Source organism: Symsagittifera roscoffensis, chromosome 7 (assembly GCF_963678635.1).
Source record: "Symsagittifera roscoffensis chromosome 7, txSymRosc1.1, whole genome shotgun sequence".
Classification (NCBI taxonomy): Eukaryota; Metazoa; Xenacoelomorpha; order Acoela; family Convolutidae; genus Symsagittifera; species Symsagittifera roscoffensis.
Window position 1 is genome coordinate 8,569,587 of NC_087068.1, and position 17,282 is coordinate 8,586,868.

At 37.6% G+C, this 17,282-nt stretch overlaps 1 long non-coding RNA gene across 1 annotated transcript in view; it reads left to right on the plus strand.

The window, feature by feature from the left end:
• Positions 1–7,980: 7,980 nt before the first annotated feature.
• LOC134851190 (uncharacterized) overlaps positions 7,981–17,282 on the plus strand; it is a 43,985-nt gene continuing 34,683 nt past the window's right edge. Inside the window, exon 1 of the long non-coding RNA XR_010164221.1 lies at positions 7,981–8,097. This is a non-coding gene — a long non-coding RNA (uncharacterized LOC134851190). The remainder of the gene's footprint in view (positions 8,098–17,282) is intronic.

Below are 17,282 nucleotides of genomic sequence, written 5' to 3' on the forward strand. Positions count from 1 at the left end.
GAAGACATCGCGACCGAAGTTTCAGACTTTACAGACTGAGGAAAAATTATCGTGACCAGCGCCGGCCGAAGACTAAAATCTCCGCGTTAAGTCTAAAAATTAAAATAAAACAAAATGAAACAAGACTGCTCGTATCAGGGCTGCCTGAATGTTCCGACAGCCTTTTAAGGTTTATGGAGCAGCAGTAATAACATAAAAAATTAAATGAAATAAAATAAAATGAAAATTTTTTTTTCTAAAATTTGAAATTTTTAATGAAAATCATCCCCCCACACGCCCTATAGTACAAAAAGACAAATCAATTATGGCAAATAAGCTTCGTTCAACCAATTTGGAACGATTGATAAGACGGATTAAATCTCCGCTTACGCGTTAATAGCGCGAATTGTATCGCGCGTTAATTGTCCGAAATTGGTCAAAATGGCCAAAATGGCAATCTTTAAACCCTCATAACTTTACGAAAAATGATCACAGGTGAAATATCTTTTCAAATTTAAGCTCACGACAACAATGGCTTTCGAATGATATAAAAAAATTCCGTCAAAAGTGGCTAGTTTAAAAGTCGAAATTTGTCTGAAGAAAAAAAAACCCCACCCCGAGCACAAATATTCCGTTACTTTCGTATCGAAAGGCGGAACAAAAATATAGATTTCGCTCCTTGTAACAAATGAATTATGGCAAATAAGCTTGTTTCAACCAATTTGGAACGATTTATAAGACGGATTAACTCTCCGCTTACGCGTTAATAGCGCGAAATATATCGCGCGCTAATTGTCCCAAATTGGCCAAAATGGCAATCTTTAAACCCCATAACTTATCAAAAATTGATCAAAGGTGAAATATCTATTCAAGTTTAAGCTCAGGACAACAATAGCTTTCGAATGATATAAAAAATCCCGTCAAAAATGGCTAGTTAAAAAGTAGAAATTTGTCTGAAGAAAAAAACCCACCCCGAGCACAAATATTCCGTTACTTTCGTATCGAAAGTCGGAACAAAAATATAGATATTAAAATTTGAGATTTTTTGTGAAAATCATCCCCACACGCCATATAAATTAGAAAGTGATGAATTTCGCTCCTAGTAACAAATCAAGGACCAAGTTAAAACTCCGCCCCTTCCCTTCTCCCAACGGCATTTAACAAAGTTTCTTAGATCTAATTTCACATCTGAAATTTTGTTTTTCAAGTTTATTTCAGATCTGAAATTTTCTACTCCACGCCCCAGTTTCGTATCTGATTTTTTCAACTTCTTATCCAGAGATGGAATAAAGAATTTCAGATCTGAGAATCAACTAATGTATGAAATAAAGAATTTCAGATCTTGCACAGAAAATTCCCTGGGTACCAGCGCTTACGCGTGAAGAGAACGATATATATAGCGCATAAATTGTCCCAAATTGACCAAATTGGCAGTCTTCAAACCCTCATAATTTTACGAACAATGATCAAAGGTGAAATATTTTTTTTTGAGTTTCAGAAAAATATCTGTCAAAATTCCTTGCAGCTAAAAGGTAGAAATTTGTCTGGTGGAAAAAAGCCACCCCGAGCACAATTGTTCCGTTCCGTTCCGTCAATTTGTTTGAAAATTGTCGAAACAATGACCCAAAATTTCAGATTGCTTAGTGAACTATTCTAAGTTATTTCAAATGGGATTCAGAGTTTGAACCAGACCAAAAAAATCACACTGTGATTAAATCTAGGAAAAAAAGACCACTTGGTTTCTGCTCAAATTCGACTTAATTAGAAATCAGCTAAAGAAAAGAGTGATTACACAGTCTTAACCAAATCAGTCAGTGCAATCAGTAATTTTTTTTTGCATTTATCCATTCAAAATTACAAAATTGTAAAATTACAATAAAAAACCACTGAACGTCGCAGGTGTCTTGGAACGTTCGAACTTAGACCAACTTCTCCGTCAAAATTAAAGTGAAATTAATACAAAAATTTTCGATAAGCATCGAAGCTAAGGCTGCTGAAAATCCTGAATTGTCTTATCGTTTGTTGCAGACACGGACCCAGGATTTTATTGAGAAGAAAGAGGGAGAGAAGAGACGAAACTTTTAAAAATTTTTTAAAAAAAGATTTGGAAAATCTTTTTAGAAACTTTTTTAGGGTCGACCATGTTGAGTTTTCGAGCTCTCCCACATACTAAAACGACCCTGTTTTTAACTTATTTTGTGTCATGCAGGCAAATTTTTGGAAAAAAAAACAGGTCGGAAAAGGCATATTAAAACACTTTTTGGAAAGTTTTGACCGAAAAACTTGCGTTGCTCCGCCATTAAAATTAGGGATCTACTTAGGGTTAGGTCAATCGACCTCCCTTTGTTATCTACTAAAAAATTGGCACCCCTATAACTACAAGCAGTAAATAGCACTAGAGTGTTGTATTTAAAATTCGCAATTTGCTACAATCTGTTCGGTCGACTATTCGACACCTTAATCTAGTTAACAATTGCCCCCCTTTCTTGAAAGGGGGAAATTGTTAGGTAGATACAAAACTAATTTATATTAGCGCACTTAAAGAAAAAGCCTCTTAAATTTTTAGGGTCAGTCATCTTAAAATGTTCATTTCAAAATATAGCATAGTAGGGCTCTTTGGGTCGGCAGAATGTCGAACCCATGAGAGAAGGAGGCGTATGCCCCGCCCCCTAAATGCGCTACTGGTTGGTTGCACAACTGCCAAAATGTTTCCGAACGAAATGCCAAATTATCAAATATTGAACACAAAAAAATTCCGAATTTTATAACAACTCGGAGAACAATTAGTTCAGGGTCATCTGGGTGGGGGGTTAGGATATTAGAAGACAAGCAAATTAGACGGCTCCAATAAAAAAGAATTAGGACGTTGTTTTTTTTGCAAAATTAGCATTTCAGATTGAAAGCAAAGGGCTAGCAAAACTTAGTGCTTAAAAAATAGTTTTTTTAATTACAAAAATAGTTGATAATCCTATCGCATATCAAAATCAAAATATTTCCCACAGATGATTTATAAAACGTTGACCCGAAAATTAAAACATTTTTGAAATGCAAAATCATACAATTGCGGTATATAAAATTGTGGCATGCAAAAATTGCGGCATGTGAAAAACTGATTAACATTTAGGAAAAACTCGAGATAAAGTTATTTGTAGTCAACAGTTATATGTAGTCGGTAAACAAATTTTGGACTCGATAACAATCCAATTACGTCTAATTTCCCATCTTTGTAATTTTGCATTGACGTCTAATTTCATTTTTTTGGTAACTTCTGATTTGCTTGTCGTCTAATTTCCCACTAGATTTCCCGAAAAGTATAGTAAATTCCCACTAGAGTCGAGAGAAACAAACAATAGAAAGTTAAAAGAAACAACAGTATTTTCTCGTTGACATACAATTCAAAACAAATGGTTGGAGATTATCAGGTCTTTTTCAAAACAATCAATAAAGCACATCAAAAACGACTGCCGGAGTAACTGTTTTTAGTGGGATCAATAAATCAATAAAGAACATCAGAATATTACCAATGGTCAAAATAACAAACCCTATACCCAGATGAGGGGCCAAGGAAACTAGACCACAAGCAAAATAGATACGGCCAAAAAATGAATTTAGACGTTGATGCAAAACTACAAATATGGGATCTACTTAACAACCTTTTCTCCCTCCCCTTTAAAAAGGGGGGGGGAGATTGTTAAGAAGATCAAAAAAGTCAATTTTTTGACAAATCAGAATGCAGGAAAATTGGAATTCTCAAAACAAGCTCCCCCGGGTTGACCAAAAATCCTTATCCTACAATTTCCATTTTTGAAAAAATGCTTATCCTACAATTTCTTACAGTTTCATTGTTTAAGACTCAGAAAATTGTTTAAAAAAATCTAGGATAAGCATTTCTTCATAAATGAAAAGTGTAGGACAAGCATATTGTCATAAACCAAAAATTATTTTTTTCCTAATTTTTATTTCTCAACTGACTAAACCCATGGTGTACTCAACACTAGAGTTCCCAAAAGGTTGATCGTCTGTCATTGACAATGCATTGGAAACGATCTGAATTGTAAACGTGATTACTTCACAAACCATATAGTGAAAGCATCAAACTTTTGAATTTTGGCAAATTTTTTCAAAGAAGATTTTTTGAAATTGAAGTTTCAACTTATCAGACATTGATCAAGGCATATATAAACATGCCATACAAAAAAAACAGGAGTTTTTAGCCTGTTTAAAAAAAGTTATCCAGAGAAACGGAAAAAACTCCAATTTTTGTGCATCGTGGACTATGTTATGCATACAAAAAGTTAAAATATGCATGCAAAATTTTTTTTGGAAAATGTTTGTTTTAGTACAAAATTCGATTTCAGGTTGAAAAAAAACGAAAAAATTTTTGGGGCAATTTCAATTTTACTTAAATTTTTTTTAAAAAAATTGTATGAAAATTGTATGACTAGCATTTTTCCATACATTTGATGTAGGCAATTGTATGATAAGCATTTTCGGTGTGGGGAAATGTAAGATAAGCATTTTTGGTTTGTGGAGGTCAACCCGGGCCAGTGCTTTGTATTTATTTAGGGATGGAAGTTATCTAGTAAATACTATAAGGGGGGGAGATTGTTAAGTAGATCTCAAATATTGGAAGTTAGACTTGAGTGTATTGTTATCATGACAAAATTTTTTTACCGGCTACAAATAAGTGTGAACTTCAATTAAGTTTCGTTTGAACTTTTCTTAAATGCATAGCAGCATTTCACATAACGCAATTTTCACACGCCGCATTGTATATTTTTTTTGCATTTCAAAAACGTTTTACAATTTTCGGATTAACGTTTCATAAATTATCTGTGGTAATTATTTTGATATGCAAAAGGATTATCAATTGTTTTGTAATTAAAAAAACTATTTTTCTAAATATTATTGGCCCCTTGTGTTAGCCCATTTTCCGCCTTAAAACTAGTTTTGCAGAAAAAAAACCATTAAATTTCAAATGATTGGAGCTGTCTAATTCGCTTATCATCTAATTTCCCAGCCCCTACTTTTTTAAATACACACGGGAATGCCTTCGTTACGGAAAACGCTCAAATAATTACCCAAGGATCTGATGCCTCGTGAAGTGCAGCTTTCTAAAACCCATACAAGGTAGTATTCTCAGAACAGGTTTGTTTGTTGATGAACTTTTTTTTAAATATTATGGCTGAAACTTAAGCTTTCAGTTGTCACTTACAGAAAATTTATAGTGTACCTTTTGCTAGCTTCCAGATTTCGCTGCGTTGCTACACGGATGGGTGTAAAGTACGGGGAGAATAAAAAAAATAGATGAGCTAAAAATAGTCAGAAGACGAAGAGAAAAAGAAGAATAATAATTTCTTTCAAGTCAAAATAAATTGATATAACTAAATATACAAATTACAGCAATAGACATAGCCACTTGAAAAGAGTAAATATTGAGATCAACTGATCTGCTCTAAGTCTACCCCGAGCAACAGAAGTGTCAAACAATACTTGCTTTGAAAGAAGTTATCAATGATAATCATGATAATAATTTTTGTTCTAACAATACATATATAATTAAACATTTCAAAAAAAAGTCCGACTGGGATTCGAACCCCTTTTTCAGGAGCTCCAATCAAGCATTTTACCACAAAATTAAAGAACTGTGACAGTTTAAAATTTGAGAGCCTTGAAAATAAAATTTCTTTCCCGACCTCCTATCTTGCTTTACCCTCCTTCTCATTTTAATTTCCTACGACCGTGATTACCCTGCTAATAGCTCTGATTTTCTCTTTCCTATGTTCAACGATCTTTATCCAGGCATTAATTATCAATGGTTGCAGTCAGGAATCGAATCCCTACCCCAGGGGTTCAAGTCCCAGGTGTAAGCCTCTGTACCATGGAGCCTTTGGAAAAGATAAAATTACTCATTATTACTCATATAGTATCCATCTCTGAGAACATGGGCTAAGTCTAGAATTTCTTTTTCTGTTAGGATTTTAGTGTTATTAGGTAGTAGTCCATTTGATTTCAAGGCATTGTAAAGCTTCGTTGCCCTATAACGAATGTTTCCAGCTTCGTGCGACAAAAGGGCTGCCGTAAAATTTGTTAATCGGCCCTACGGGTTGCAAATTTTGAGTTTTCAAATTCTAACAAATCATTAAGATAGCATTCAGAAAAGAAATTTTCGATAAATCTTACAACAAATTTCAATAGTTTATAAACACGTAGTTCATAAGCAGAGAGTATTCCATGTCGAGTGAAAATATCTTCCGAAAAATCTCTTTGCTTAAAGTAATGAATGCATATTGAAATTTTTTTCTGAAATATGAAAACTGGGCGAAGAGCTGTATAGCTACAACAACCAAAAACAAGAATTCCATGCTGCATCCGAAAAAAACAGACACAAAACGAGGAATCAAATAAAACTCAAATTTTATTTTGAAAAATGTGTACATTTCTTTAATCAAAAGCGAGACAATTATTGTCAATTTTTCTGACAAATTTGTCGCTTAACGTTTGTTCGGAAGCATTAATTCCAAATCTTGTTCACATGTTATCTTGCCTGAAAAAATTTGTTAAAATTATAAATCGATAGAAAACGCTTGAGTTACAATGGAAACTTGAAGTTTATGCCATTTGGGAAAAATTTCATTTTTTTGCCATTTGTGACTTATGTCATTTGGACATCATCCAAGAAAACAACTAATTGAGATGTACCTGCGACATTGAGTGAGAAATTGGGTCTTCTTACTATTTTTACACAAATATTTTAATTTTGCGATTTTGTAAATTTCAAAGGTTGAATGCGATAAAAAAATTGCACTGATTAGTTTGGTTAAAACAAATCTAATCATTTTGTTCCATAGCTGGTTTCTGAAAAAGCCAAATTTGCGCAGACATTGAAGTAGTAACTTTTTTCCTGGAGTTATTTTTTGTGTAAATTTTCGGGTTTTTTTAAAAGTCGATTTAGAATTAGGAACAAAACATTTTCAAATGATTCTGAACTTTCTAGCCAATCAGATTGAAGCTAAGTACTTTCAGTTATTGAGATTGAAAGATCGTTTTTTGGGCGGAATGAGAAAAGACACCCGAGAAAATCACTCACACAACCGCAATCAAACCACGCACAAACAGTGTCGCAAATCAAATTGGGTGTTATTGGCACCACCATTATTGGTCGAAGTTCTAGCTATAATTAAACGATGCTACTCTTCACATCTACAAGAATTTTTTAAGTTTAGAAAGAATAAGACAAATTTGAAACTGAACAATAATATACCCAAAATTTAAATCACTAAAATAAATTTTGTTTCCTTGCGATTTGATTTACCTAAGCTCGCGTTTAGGGCCGTTTCAACCTCAATCTATATCGCTCCGTTAAGGCGGTTTTTTCAGCCGAGAGGTTTTCAGCCACAAACCGAAAAATCATTAAATTTTATTTTTTTTATAATAGAAATTACTGTTTAAATTTTATTTTTTTTATAATAGAAATTACTGTTACAAATTGCTTAATAACATCAAGAACGTAATTGATGTGTATGAATAGGACCCCCTCGCCCCTCAATTCTCGTTACCAAAATTTTTCAAAGGTTCCCCCTTTGATATAACTTTATGACATCCATTTTTTTGCTGAACAACCTCAAAATTTTCTCAAAAAAAATTGCTGTCGAAAATTGAATGAAAAGGTAAAAAATGGAAAACAAAATTGAGGGTTAGGGCGGTCAGCCCCACCCTTGGCAGTAACAAAAACCAAACTTAAATTTTTTCAAATAATTTTTTTTTGTTTTTAAGTGCTCAGTCCAAAAAAAAGTTACGCCGTCAATGTAAAAAGCCACAATTAGTTTACTAATAGTATTGAACGCGTTGTTTACCGTAAAGTTTGGCGCTGTCTAGATAAATCAAACTGATTAAGTTTAACCGTCTACGTCTTGCATGAATTGCTCCGTATTCATAAGAAACTAGTCTTTTTGATACTGTACAACTGATATGCTATATATTTTTTCTGTTCTACGTATTATTGAGGTTGGTTCGAGTTGGACCACTTTAGTGTGTTCTGCTTAAAAACTCTCGGCACGCTTCTATAAAAAAACAGCGATACGAAAATTGATGACGATGACAGAGGAATCGAACGAGGTAAGATACCTTCAAAACTTTCCACTTTAAATACCCTTACTTTTTTAAAATTTAGATTCAAATTTCCAAATTTTTGAGGAACAACTTGCCAAAAACAGGATTCAAAAAATGATTTCGGACCTTTCATGCTCAGTAAAATTGATTGTGTTGATGCAAATATTTATCAATTTTCGACATTTTAGTTTATTGGTCGGGGGGCACTAACACAATTACCAATCTTATCGAAAAGCTATATAAGGCTATCATTGCAGTCTTAGATTGAAATTCCGTTTTTGCAAACATATTTTGTACTTTCGTTTTCAATGAAAAGAGATTCTTGTTAGTTCAAGTGTGACAAACGATTTTTTCCGTTACATTCATAGTTGAAATGTTTTGAAAATGTTCTTGGAATATTCGATTTTTTTGCAGAAGAAAACCAAAGTAAGATAAAGTAGTTCTTGATTATAATTTCAAACGTCACTTCCGAAGCCATGAAGTCTAATTATCAGGAAACAAAAATTTGGTTGTTAGTCTCATCTTAATAAAAAAAAAACAGTTTTTAATACAATTTTTTTTGTTTCAGAATTGATTTTTTTCTACCACTGAAAAGTTTCTGAGATATGATAGTTTTAGCGGTCGGTCTGCGCAACTCGTACAAATCGCCAATTTGTTTCGATAGTCTCCCAGTGCAATCTTCAGCCTGCTGCTCTACGTTTTTGTATCTGTTGGATCTCCCTGATCGAATGCTTCATTGGGTCTCTGAATCTCGAGGGCTCTTTATTTTTATTCGGCCTCACACTAAGCATTACTGTTGTGTCGTCTTGGCTGGAGTCGTCTGAATTTCCCGGCAGTTGGTCGATCAAATTTCTTGTCTTTCTTTTCTTTTGGGATGGTTTGCATTGCTATTTCGTCCACTCATTTTTATACTTCTCTTTTGAGGACTTGATTAGCTATCTCTTACTATTTGTAACAATAGTGTTTTGAAATGCTGGAGGAAAGCTATCAAAATGAGTCATTGTTGTAGAGCGTTCGTGTTTTTTGTCTGACAAAATCTGGAAGATTTGAGAATGTTTTATGTATAATTGTAGACCATTCAAATTCAAATTTTTCAGAAGATGACTCTGTGTTTTTTTCTAACTTTCAATCAGCACTGCACTACTGCTTTTTTTCCCGATCGCTCAAAGAGTAGAAAAGAGCTACAGATTACTCAAAATATTTTTTTAGAAGTTCAGTGAGGGATCATGTTCAAGCTAATTTTTTTTTGATTCGGACTCTAAAAATTTGTCTCAGTTTCAAGAAAACGTGGTCTGAATATATATGGTTTTCAGACTAATTTTGACAAAAATTGTTGAACATAGACAAATTTAGCTTACATCCCAATTCTAGGCGAATACATAGGCGATGTTAATTTTAAAACTATTTCTACTACTTTTGGGTTTTTTCATCAAAATCTGTCACTCTTTTGTCAAAACCTTAGCAAAAGCTTAGAAAAAAAACGAAAACTAAAAATCAATTAGATTTTTAAAAAGTTTTATCAGGGTTGGCATGTTATTTAACATTTTTATTTAACATTGAATTTAACTTACAGTGTTATTTACAATTTCTAACAGTGATGTTAGCTATTTCTTAGAAATATGAGTAATTCTTCGAAAAACACAACGCAACTATACTGCATGCTTGTTCCGAAACAATTTTAGCAAATCCCGAACGGATGAAAAAAAAAATTTCAAACCAATTGCAGTTTCACTTGACAAACTCCAGAGCGAAAAATCTCACCTAACGTATGGGAAGCTTCGTGCTCAACTCGGCGAAAGTTGGCGTTTCTGTTCAAGAAACTCAACTCTTGTTGATATGTTAATTTAATTTAAATTTAACATGTTTTTTTTCGATAAATAACAGTTAGTTTGTTATTTTTATTTTAACTTACATTTGGTTTTTATTGTTCCGACTTTCGATACGAAAGTAACGGAATATTTGTGCTCGGGGTGGGTTTTTTTTTCTTCAGACAAATTTCGACCATTTCTGATGGAATTTTCTTATATCATTCGAAAGGTATTGTTGTCCTCAATTGAGCTCAATATTGAAAAGATGTTTCACCTGTGGTCATTTTTCGTAAAGTTACGGGGGTTTAAAGATTGCCATTTTGGCCAATTTGGGACAATTAACGCGCGATATATTTCGCGCTATTAACGCGTAAGCGGAGAGTTAATCCGTCTTAGAAATCGTTCCAAATTGTTTGAACGAAGCTTATTTGCCATAATTGATTTGTTACAAGGATCGAAATTTATCCTTTTGTACTTTATATGGCGGGTGGGGGGGGATGATTTTCATAAAAAATTTCAAATTTTAGAAAAAAAATTTTTTAATTTTGTTTTGTTTCATTGAATTTTTTAATGTTATTACTGCTCCATAAACCTTAAAAGGCAGTCGGAACATTCAGGGCTTCGCCCTGATACGAGCAGTCTTGTTGCTTTTTGAATTGTTTTTCTTAATTTATCTGGATTGAAATTTCTGAGCTACTGGCTATCCTTGTTTTAATTTAGTTTTTCATATATTTTCTTTCCGATAAAAAATGTCCGCACTTTTGCTGCAAAATGCTGCATCTAAAAAATGTCCGCACTTTTGATAAACAGCGATAAAAAAAATGTTTTGTGGTATTTTTTAGCGCTGAATATCCCAATATTTATATGTTTATCTTTCAATTGTGGTTTTTGTGTTTCTAAAATTCAATGCTTTCATTTTTTTTGTTTGCGGGAAACAATTTGTATGTTCTTGTTTTCATAATAGTATCTTGTGTGTTCAGTTTCGACCAATAAAAAACAACCATTTTAAACAAAGCGCCCAACAACTAAAATCTTCCATCAAAAATTTTAAGTTAAAAATCGAACCATTTTTTTTGTTTTATTCTGTTTTTGATCAACAATACACTCTTGAAAGTATTCACAGACTTTCTCTTTAAACATTCCCTGTTAATATTTGACAAAATCGCGAGAAAAAAGACCAAGAGACGAAACTTTTTGAACTTCTTGGAACAAAAACTCAATTGTAACAATGGAAACATGGCATTGCACACCTTTTTTTTACCAGAAACTTCATATAAAAACAATTGAAATACCAAAACAAAAGCTTTGTTAGATTTTCTAGTCAATTGTTCACTTGATTTTACTTGAACTTTCTGGAAAAAAGCACTTAAAATTTCAATTATTTTTACACATAATTGCTGGAAAAATAACATGAGAAAGCTTTTTCTCGTTGTTACAAATTCAAGTAGCTCTAGTGATCTCCTTTATCAGACTAATTCAATCGAAAACGCGCAAATTTTGATAAATACTTGAGTTTTGGAAGTTTTTGATAAATACTTGATGAATACTTGAATTGATAAACACTTTGTAATCTGAGCTGCATATGCGGCGTAGCTCTTTTTAACTAAATGCTCAGCATCGCGTGCGTATCGATGGTTGTGTCGTCTTTAGGATTTCCACACACGGTCTTGCGAAGCTATCCCTTTTACCGTGCTAAAGCAGGGGCACTAAGGCTTGGTATTAACGACAATCCCGAAAGGGTTATGTTAGTAGTGAGTTGTCCTCTACTGTATTCTATTGCTCCCCCTTGATCAGTGATGCTCTTGCTCGCTACATCTCGCTTGAAGTCGCGTACAACGAATTCCTTTTTTTTGCAAATGAATTGAATATATATAAGTCTGAATACAAGGGGCCTAATAGTTCGGCCAGAGTATAATTTATTAATATACAACAGAATGATTTGCGATATGTACACGCTTAACAATTTCTTGTGCGTACTCGGTCAGTACACGCGTCGACTAAGCTCTCTGACTTTCTGCTAGCTTCTACTCTAACTAATATTCCACAAGGCGTTTCGACTTGCGTTCTTACTTCACTCGCTGTGAAACAATTAACTGATGAGTTCAGATAGCGACCAAAACTGGGACCTCCTGAATCTTACGTTCGTTAACTCGTTCTCCCTTCAAAGTCCGCTCTCGAACCTCCACTTCTTATCTCTATTTGCGCTCCGTTTTTGTTAAAGTCACGCCACTTCATATCGGTGTTGTCATCCCCTTAAGCACAACCGCCCCCTCTGGTTTTCGCTTTTACCTACTCCCTCTGTCAAAGCTGACGGGTTCCAAGTCCGGGGTTTTAATCGACTTGTTCACGTTTCGTAAATACATCCCCCTGCGGTTGGTATCGTAAATCGGGTAAGTAACCGAAGTCGTATGATTCTTATCAGTTAAATCCCCCTACGCTACTTACTTAAATACCAGCTGACTTCGGTGTCAAATCTTGACCCAAGCAACAAAGTCGTACGATCCCAATAAACTAATCATAACCCGATTTTGAACCAAATTTACTAATATTTTTCCCTATCATGTTAGGATAAAATACACGGTCGGGGATAAGTTTTGCTTTTATACTCGGTAGTACCCCCATGACCCAATTTACCCTAGGCACATAATTCCGTGCATGTACAATCCCATAGCAATTAGCTACCTACAGGTATAAACCGTTTTCCATTTTCTTAATCCCAGCCAGAGTTAGAGGGGGAAATGTCCGGGTAAAAGTGCATTTTTCTTCGATTTTATTTCTACTACGTTATTTAGCTTTAAGTCCACTTTTCAATCTTTCTACTTTATTTACCCTTAGCTAACAGCCATCCAATTAAGCTATTTAGACCTCATAACGAGAATTGAAATACCTAAACTTAAGCAGAAAATACGCTAAGTCGAAAGTTTGCTGGAATTACCAATTCTACAGTCTTCCCTTTTAGTCTATTATTCTCGCGAATAATGTTAAGTTCATCTCTCCCCCCTTTTTTTACCATTAAATACTGATTTACTGACTATATACAATCTATACTTTATTTAGGTGTAAGCTATAGTTAAGTTTAAGTTTAGGCTATAAGTTTAATGTTCCTTCCTTGATAAATTCCTTGGTTATTAGCGAGAGTTTATAAACTCTCCTCTCCTAATTTTCGGCCCCCGAATTGGTTGAGGATTCGTCATTTTCGTCTGACCAATTCCCTTCTCCCCATTGGGCCTGGAGCGCCCGATATTCCTCCTCCCCAATGGTATGTCTGATTTCGTCAAAGAGGTCCCTAATTTTGGGCCTATCACTGGACCTCCTCCTCGTAGCCCTTGCTATGTCGGAGAGGGAAATTGAGTGTGTGCTTGCAGAGTCCTCATCACTCTCCCAACTGAGAAATCTCTCCCGCCCAGACTTCTCCGAAGGCGGTTGACCCTCGATCGAGCAAGTGTCAGTTGCCGGGTCCCGGGCGGGCTCATGTACATGAAATTGGCCCGCAGTTGAGCAACTCTCCAGATCGGGCTCCCCGGATTGAACTTCCAGAGAGCTGTGCTCACATCCGGCACCGTCTCTTCGACTCTAGGGTAGTGTCGGAAAGGCCGTGGGGCACCCTGCCCCCGCAGAAACAACCGGAACTCATGCCAGGAGGCGGTGTCTGCCAATAGGTGCAGGGAGGCACCACTCTTCACTGAAAGAGTTATATACTCATCTTCTTCCTGGTAGTCTAGGATGGTGAAGAAGGCTCGGAGGATGAAGGATCTCCACACAATTGTCATTTTGGCGACTTTTTTTTTCTTTTGTAATTTAGAGAATTTATTAAAATTCGACGATTCCTTAACGACTGAATTTTGATAGTAACAATGCAAGGTTTCAGCCTTCGTGGTTCCCTTTTTCCCTTATCTTCACCTGTTCAGATGTTCGTATCGAGGCGAGACAACGGCCCGTCAGTCAATCGGTTGCTTTTACTTAAGATTGTAATCTGTCATATTCGTCGGTTAACCTGCAAGCCTGGCCTCGAAAGACTTGTATGCTATGAATTAGCCTGAGCTTGCGCTAAATTAACCTGATTAAGTCTTTAATGACCCTCAACCGCTTTAATGTCGCCTAACGCATCCTACTAAATTGTATCGTGTGATCGCAAACCTCTAGTCAGTCCCCGCCAAATAAAAGCACGTCTGGTTATACCATGAATGAGGGGTCAGCTGAGCTGACTCGGGGACATGACTGCTATCAAGTTACTCCTCACGGTGTGATTCAACCTCATCCGTTTAGATAGATATGAATGTTTGAAACGAAGTAGTGATATCCATGAGGTGGGGTCACACCCTAGTATAGTAGCACCGAATACGATGAGCATTATATTGAGTTCATGAATATATAAAAAGTTTTAGACTCACAACCGGTCGGACTGGTTCTCACCCTCCTGGTCGCCTCATCCTTTCCTCCTCACAGAGTGGTGTCCATCAGCGCGCTTGTACCGATCCGGGGTCCACGTCCAGAAACCCCCTTCCACTTGCCTCGCACATAGTTAAAGCCTCGTCCCATCAGCGGTGTGCTCGACGGCCCACTTCCCTCTGTGGTCCTTGTAAGGTTCACTTCATCGAATGATGAGCTAGCTGGTACTCTGGGGGTAGGTATATCTGCCCAGAGAACGAATCACCTCTGGAGGGTCCCTGGGGATAACTGTTGGGTCTCTGTGATCCACCCTCGTAGTTGGGGTCATATCTAGGTGGCGGCACCCCTCGATGTCGTCCTAGTGGCGCACAACAGTAGGAGTCCTCGAAGTCCGCGCCTCGTTGGCGACGCATATTAATTCCCAGTAAACGCGCCCTCCTTGAAAAACAACGCCAGTACACGCAGCCTAATATTAAAAAGACTGCGACCAACAACCAGATCACCAGTCCCAGTTGCACAGGTCCACTGCGCGTCATCTGCCAATGAAAAGAGGTGTGTTTGCGTAAAATTTCATCAGCAAAGGGCTTGGCAATCTCCGATAGGGCTTCTTCGTCCACCGACCCCTCTGGCAACTTGATCAGATTGAGTCGAAGTGCTTCGACCATCTCACTCCTCGCCTGCTCTCGTAAGATCTCCGGTATCATGACTCCTGGGAGGTTCTTTTCAGCTTCCTCCAAAGTCGCAAACAAGGTCCGGATCAACGGGTGTTGTCTGATCGTCACCGTTAATCCAGTCTCGTACTGGCAGGTCCGTGGGTCTGGCACTAGAACCAAAGCACCGTCTGGCGTTTCGATCCTACCATCGCAACTGGGTCGTAGAAGGCAACTTCTGCAACCGGATATGGGTTCACCCCTCTCCTTAGCTCCTCTGCTGTAGTTGAAAAGCGTATAATCATCGTACCGTGAAGTTACCAAATAAGTTGAGTCGTCCAGGTACACAGCCGTGGGGATTTCTGGCCGAACAATCACCTCCTGAGGGCACAACTTCAACGCATTTGTAGGCAAGTCGAAGAAGAGACTTGCTAGACAAGATGATTCACTACTTCGGGACATCGCAAAAGGTCGGAAGCAAAGCTTCAACCGGCTGCTTCCACTGCAATGAGCTGAGATCACTTCTCCAGATACTTCTGCAAAGTTGTCCCGTCTCTCCGACACCAGCAAGTGTGTATTTACAAACTTATACTGAGTCGCTGTAGATCCCCCATTTGCCGGCTGGGGAAGAGGAGTCGTCCGATAGACATCGTGCAGGCCCATCGTGTGGTGTACAGGAATGTTAATCAAAACGTTGATCCCCGTTTCCGTGATCACCGTCGACTGCACGAACTCGAATCCATAGTACGTCATCAGTTCGTTCCTGGGTATAGCCTCTTGCATCTTATCCAACTGAATTCCATCTAAGATACTCATCAATACTTCCGGGGGAACAAGAGTAGCGGGAACATATCCTCGCGTCAAGGAACTCAACGCAGCGTCCAAGATATACCTGTAATTGTGTACTGCCATTTTGAACGCTATCAGTTCGTCTCTGATGGTGTCAAAAGTCGCTGAGTGGTTCGCAATCACTGTGGAATACTTCAATGTTTGTCCATAGAGGGAGTTCCAGTTATACATCTTTTCTGGTTTGTCTTTCTCTTTCTCCTTTCGTTGGTCGTCAGTCCCACCTAGAACATGCCTCAATAATCCCCTGAACAGTTCGAAGTTTGCATTCGAGTCGTGCGATATCATTTTCAGCTGGGTCTGCGTCTTGTCTCGAGAACGATGGTCCGGACAGCCCCATCCAAGAACGAAGCTTCGTTGCCCAGCTCATCCAAATTCGAGTCTCCGTCACAAAGACCAAAGAAGGAGAAGTAGTGACAAAACCCTTCCTTGAGTATCGGAGCTAACACTATGGCCGCCGCAACTCCTCCCAGCGCTGGCTTGATCCACCTTTTTGCTCTCGTGGAGCTCCTTTCGTGCTTGTCGACGAAGGTCGTAGCTCGGTTCTTCATCTCATAGAGCACGGCCTCTATTTCACTAATTTCGTACTCAATGCCTTTGAATGCCAGGTAGGTTAGATTCACAAATGCTTCCGTAGTGATGTTGTCACCGCAGATCTTGCCATCCCATTCTTTCCAGCGATCCGCCAACATATATTGCTGTTCCTGGAAGGCTATATCGAGGAGTGTCCGATTAAGCGCAGCTACCACGGGGAATGGTACCGAAACCCAAGAAGTTTCCATTGCGTTCGCAATGATGAGGGGAGTCTCCGCCATGAACACTGCTCCGGCGGTATGGTTGATCGTCACTGCCGATGAGGGCCATACTCCCAGTAGCAAGAGGATTGCCAGCCCGACCAGCAATGATTTCAAATGTAGATTACAATTTACGATCTAAACAGCAATAATAAAAAAAAGAAAGACTAAATGAATAAGACCGTCGCATCCTTAAGTATCTGATTTTCCCCTGGAATTTGGAAAGCCTATAACCATTAAAGTATAACCGTTAATTTCATTAAAAATGTCCCTTAAGTTTTAAGTTTTGGTCTCCCCCTTCTGAAGTTATAGCAATTTTTTTTCTTGGAGGTCCTAATTTATCTAGCTAATAGGTATAACGGGGAAAGAAAGTTTTAATAGTGTTTGTCTGATTGGGGTTGGAGTTAGCCCCGCTCGAACTCGTCAATCCCAAAGCGAACAGGAGGTCGTCGTCTACGACTAGGTCGGCCCACGCCCTCTGTCTCGTGCTCTCCCCTCAACTCCAAGGACTCGTTAGGTTCTAGTGGAGCAAGTTCCTGGTCCGCTGGCGCGTTCGGATGGTCGTCTTCTCTTCTGGTCTCCAGTTTGGCTGCATCGTAAGTCTCCACTACTTGGGCTTCGATTTGGTTCGGATCCTCTATTGGGTTAGGGCTCTCTAGGGGTTTGTCGTTCAACCGGGCATTCGGAGGTAGTCGTGGGGTAGG